Source organism: Haemaphysalis longicornis, unplaced genomic scaffold (assembly GCF_048455015.1).
Source record: "Haemaphysalis longicornis isolate Haplotype H1 unplaced genomic scaffold, Haemaphysalis longicornis Haplotype H1 scaffold_2, whole genome shotgun sequence".
In the NCBI taxonomy this organism is placed as follows: domain Eukaryota; kingdom Metazoa; phylum Arthropoda; class Arachnida; order Ixodida; family Ixodidae; genus Haemaphysalis; species Haemaphysalis longicornis.
The window spans coordinates 229,320,489-229,326,488 of record NW_027526295.1 but is presented as its reverse complement, the minus strand read 5'-3'; the positions used below and the strand labels follow the sequence as shown (position 1 = coordinate 229,326,488).

At 47.4% G+C, this 6,000-nt stretch overlaps 1 pseudogene; it reads right to left on the bottom strand.

Annotated features, from left to right (window-relative positions):
- Positions 1–378: 378 nt before the first annotated feature.
- LOC144168544 (uncharacterized) lies at positions 379–2,524 on the bottom strand (annotated as a pseudogene).
- Between the last annotated feature and the right edge of the window lie 3,476 nt (positions 2,525–6,000).

The window sequence follows — 6,000 nt, the reverse complement described above, 5'->3', positions numbered from 1 at the left end:
TTAGTCTCCATTCAAATCATCGGTGGTCATCGGATGTCATCGGAGCGGCGGAACGACTGAGCGAAGCGGCGCAGTTACCGCGTTTATATGTACCGCGCGTTAACGGTGAGGGGAATGAGAGAGAGCAGCGCAAGCGCATGCACAGCTGGCACGGCGACGGGAGTGAGCGCTAACACGCAGATGGCGCTGCGGTGAGAGTGGCGTTAGCGTGCAGCTCGCGCGGTGAGGAGAATGGGGGAGGGATGCGGACTACGGACGACGGAAGACGACGGAGGGACAAGGCGAGTTAAAGAGATGCGTCGCATCTAAAAACTGTTGCAAGCACGAACTCAATGCACATTAGGAGTGTACGCAAAAAGTAGCGAGCATTGTTCAATATTATTTACTGGTGCAGTTTGGAATATTCCAACGTTGCAGAAAATGTCTTGCAACAGACCTAAATCACATTCTGTGCGGGGGCATTTGACGTATTCATCTTTCAGATTGTTCCACATTGTCAGGGATATATCGGATATTATTTGGCTAACAGTCGATCTCCCAACTTGAAAAGCATACAAGCTGCGGTGGCTGTCACCGCTAGCAAGGAATCTGCAAAAACCATATCCGTAGTTGTGAAATAAATCAAATGAAGTAGCTGCAAACAATATTAGCTCAAGTATAAGTCAAGCAATAATAATGCTTCCTTTGATCGAGACGAATGGTCCCACGTCACATTATTTTAGGTTGACGGCAGAACGGCTTTTTGTTTTATTTTTTTACCCTTGCTTTTATTGCCCTGATACAACACGTGTGCACCCTAATTGTAATACTCCCTCACGGGGCCCTTTACGGGTATTGTGAATAAATAAATAAATATTTAAATAAAATTATTTTGGCGTGTCTTGACCTCCTGCAACATTGAGATTTAAGAAATTCGCTAAGATCGACCATTTTACAATAAATTCAGTGATGTTGGTCAATTACTTTGGTCAATACTGGAAGTGTGGTGAAATAGGGCCCCTGTGAAATATTGTCTTTACAAATTACCTTTCCCAACTTCATATTTTGGCTTAAGGTAAGGCAAACATACCCGCCGCGGTGGCTCAGTGGCTAAGGCGTTGCGCTGCTGAGCACGAGGTCGCGGGTTCGATTCCCGGCCGCGGCGGCCGCTTTTCTGATGGAGGCGAAAAGCAAAAACGCCCGTGTGTACGAGATTTTGGCGCACGATAAAGATCCCCAGGTGTTCAAAATTAATCCGGAGCCCTCCACTACGGCGCGCCTCATCGCCTGCGTAGCGTCGGCGCGTTAAACCCCACAATCAATCAATCAAGGTAAGGCAAACATCGAATGCCACCATTTTTCATACCACAAGAACTTTTGCTACGAAGCAGCCGCAATGCCGCGCGTAACTAAACGTCATTCCCAGATAAGCAAAATGGGTTGAAACGCGCATTGGCTAGCAGAAGGATCCATTCCGAAGCAAACGACCCAGGCCGACCCGCACGGCAGCAGCGAAAGTGCAGTCTCGAAGACGCATTTTTTATATCGACGCAGCTTTCCGGTCTCGCGGCTGGGGCGCACCGCCACTATCTGTCGTCTGCTGTTATTAGATGCGACGCTGAGAGCATCTCTTGTCGGTGGCCCTGTCCTTCCTTCGTGCGTCCGTCGTCATCGGCGTCCGCACTCTTCTCCGCTCACCCCCTCTCCTCTCCGATAGCGAACACTCTCTCGCGAGGGGCATTGGATTGGATTGGATTGGATTGGCTTGGCTTGGATTGGATTGGATTTGGATTGGATTAGATTAAAGTGGATTGTGTTGGATTGTGTTGCGTCATAGCTGCGGCAGACGCACTGGCACCGGTGCGTGCCCAGGTGAGAGCGAACACTCTCTCTCAACATCTGCGGGTGTGCGGCCCAGCGCGCTCTCACTCCGCCGGTGGGCGGCGCTGCGCGCGGTGCTGCGCATGTGCAGTACTCTCCCTTTTCGCAATCTCCTTTCCATCGGGCGCGCTGCGCATATAATCGGTGTGCCGCTCGCCGGCGGCCTTTCGGTCGATGGTTGCTCTCCGCTTGCGCTTGAACCCCCCTCAGCGTCGCATCACACCAGGGTTCCCGCGAGGGGAGGTGGGCGTAATTTTTTTTGTTTCATCTTAGGCTGCCTATCACTGTACGTGTAGCACGTGCGAACACTAATATTTCAATTTACTTGAGCGTGATTTCCAGCCGCGTTGTCGCAGAGATGCCCTACATCATGTTTGTGTTTCGTTTCTGTATTGCGCGAGGGACCAATGACGTCAGCTTGCCGAAGGTTGCAGCTCTCATCCTCATGTAGCTGCAACAGGCATCGTATTTCAGTATTGGATATCTAAGTTCGCCTTTACCACAGTACTTTCTCTAAAAAGTATTCCAGGTCAGATTGTCTTAGCAGTGGGATTAGAAGTGCCAAGTGGCCGGACTTTCGATGCCGGCCTATCTTCCGCATCGACATGCTCCTCGACGGAGCCTTCCTTTTACGCAAAGAATTGCGCTTTCTCAACACGAACATCAACAGAAGCGTGCTCAGAAAAGACAAAAGACGTAGCATGGATGTTATGGCTTGTCATCACACCTGTAGCCTGTAGGAGGCAGCCAGCTATCACATGCTCTAGGCGCGCAATTTGCATACGTTGCCAATCACCAGAGGTGAGCACGCCTGAGCGCGGCATGTCGTAACGAATATAAAATTAAGAAGATAATTCAGCATTCAACCAAATTGTAATTCATTTTTGTATTTCAGCAATCTATTCACCTTGAATCATATATGTCAAGACATTTTTATTACTTTTCACATAAAGCACGCTCAATTCTAGGCAAAACGGATCACTAGGCAAACAGCCCTGTACTCTGACGGAAAGCTCACGTGTAGCTTCACTTTGAACGCTACTCCGTCGCGGGTTTTTGACGTGACGGTGCCGTGACGGAGAAGGTGATGGCTGTGTTATTTAGGTCTAACAGTGCCATATGCCAATTCTCTCATCGACTTGGAAAAGCAAGAATGCAGCGTTCGATCACGAGCAAATTTACCAGGAGCATTTGCAAATTCTCCCACTAAATTACCATCAGCTTAATTAAAGTATGCAAAAACAGCTGTAACAAATCAAACCTAGCTGTCCGAGAAAACAAATTTAGAGCCATTCCACTACTGTGAAGATGAAACACCGGTGATGCTGCGTTTGGAAAGTGCACTCAAAGCTCTTTAATTCGTACCACCGGGGAACGCCATCTGAGTTCGATATAATGATAGTTTGAATTAATTAAAGTGAAAAATAACAAGAGGAGCCCTGCGATTAGGAAGCCGTAAGGCATGTCGACACTGTGATGCTTAGAAGACCCAGTGATTGCAGCCTGCCTTTTCTGCCTAAAGACGACAGTCGACACTTCTTGCTCTAACAAACGAGTGCAGAGGAAAGAGTCATCTTCGATTTCTTGAAAACTTAGAGACACGGGAGGCATGTCATCGGGCCATGACTCCTGAGCGGACGGCCGCTTTATGCTTCGTCCTCCTCCTCCGTGTCGTCATTTTTAAACAGAGGTTCTGCTCTTCGGACCTGTGAAATGACGCCCTCATGTGTCAGCGCACCACACACACACCACTGTAATTTCGTCCTCATCAACCCTGCTCGCAAAGATGGCCTTTTGCGAAACTTCCGCCATGTGGGATTTAGATTTTAACCTGTTTTGCCTTCTACGTTTTGCCTTGTTTTGCCTTCTCTACGTTTAACCTGTTTTGCCTTCTAGGTACAGGCTGCGTTTCTCTGGTAGTCTGCTAGGCGCCAAGGAGACAGTGCGTTGGCGCGGAGTTCGAATTATCCGTAGCGCAACCTAGTCGGGTTTAAATTGACAGGTTTTTTTTATACACAGACTTCTATGAAAACTAGGCCGGCCCATATAGTGCAATTCGAATTATCGATAAATTCAAATTATTGAATTTCTAATGAATAAACGAGCTTCCACTATATTGATTTGCATGGTGCTGTATCTATACTGGCCGACTAAATACTCATACACGTAACTTCCTTCGAATTAATTTTAAGTAAATACCCACGTAGTTATTCGCGTGACAATTACGGTAACAAGTTACAGCCGTTTTTACAGTGAAGTTATATATTCCTCGGTTTCCATGTTTTGTGTGCTGAAAAGAGACTTTAATAATAATAACCGATACAAAGACCCACTGTAGCTAACTACACGGGTCGGCAGAAAATAACAATGGTTCCAAAGATGGAGATCGAAAACCTACAAATAATATTTCTCAAGCAGGAAACCATGCTCACTACAGGCTGTATGATTTCACAACTACATCGAACCACTGACAACCGTTCTCCACAGTTCGCTAGTACACATACTACTACAACCACTATTACACCGACAGATCCCTGTGGATCACAACAACAGTTCATGAAAAACATATCACCTTCAGCACAACAACCAATAGGGTAGATAGCGTCCGCAGATGAATCGGCGCAGTCCGAACATTTTTCGCACTAAGGGGCTAGTGTTTTGTTTTTTCTTCATGAAGGCCTCCTGGTGAGATGTTTTCGCCGTTGTTTTTCCTCCCAGTTTGAAGGGCTTCCGCAGCGACACTTTTCCCGGTGTCTGAGCTCGCGCTCATCACGGCTTGCCGGGTATGCGTGCATGGTTGTGGGTAGGAATAGGGGGGAGGGGTGTGCAGGCACAGCCAGGTTGATGTTGGTTGTGTGGTTTGAGGATTGTAAAAGGATAGAAAGTTCACTGGGGATAATTTTTGAGCTCAACAGGGAGCTAATCTGCATACACCCCACCCAGTAAATGAAAACAAGCCGGATGGGGAGTTTCAGTGGGTGTATGTTCCAGTAAATCCTTCAGCAGTGCAAAGTTGCGGAGTATATAAAGCACTATACGCCTAAACACTCCGTCAGCCAAGTGACGGCAAATACGAAGCGAAAACATACCATTGCTCTAACCGAGGACGGAGTTAAGCACTAACCTCCAAGAAAACTGCGCCTGAGGAGATTCATACCGGAAAAAGCTCCGTCTATGAGCGCAGTTAAACGACGAGCCTGTCGCGAGATCTCGACACAAATGAGGGGGCAGTAGTCAAGATGGCCGCTGTTCCCGGTGGACGTGCAGCGAGACACCGATCTCCGATATAGAAAACGTGGCCTGTCGCGTGCGTTTTCCAAAAAGTGACGACATTGCGTCTTAAAAGGCATAGAAGAAAGCAATGTATCCGCAAGGTCAACCAAGACGACTATTCCCGACGGATTGTGTGGTGCGCTCGTTCGCTTCACGTTGGTGTACGTGACGGTGTGTGCGGGCGGAAGCACGAACAGTGGCAATCGGATCCGCTACCCGCCTAAGACTCATGCAACGCACGAAAGTGTTGCGCTGTTTACCAATCTTCCTACAAGGCAAGGTGGATGTCGAAAACGGTAAGGAGGCTTCCTGGCCAGTATTTCGTACTTCAGTAGGTGCATACTCGATATAATCAGCTAATACTGTGATTTTTGTTAAGGGCTGGAGTTTCAATTTTTATTTCAAAATGCAACCCGCGCGGACTGTGACGCGGTGGTGGTGGTGTGAAGGTGAACGTGTTTATGTCTAGCTGCAATAATTTGCTAAAAGCGACCAACCTAATGTCTTCATTCTTGATAAATGAATATTTTCCAGGAGCTGCGCTTTGCTTTAAACTATAAAAGAGTCGGTCAAAGAAAACGTGGTCTTTTGTGCAATAACCCCATCGTTTGCAATGTTCAGATTACCTGTTTTTTTTTTTTTGTAAAAAGCACATTATTGTGGAAAGTGGCTATACATGTTCATTTATTTTTATTTGTTTCCTTAGCCTAAAATCTCCTTGACTTTCCAGTGCCAGAAAACCTGGGGAAAATGGCCCCATCGTTTTCTGGGAACGTTCGCGAACGTCGTACCATGCACACCGAGTCACTGCCGCGCGCCCCTGCTGTTTAGGGGAAAGTAAGGGGATATATGCACAGAAAGAAAGTC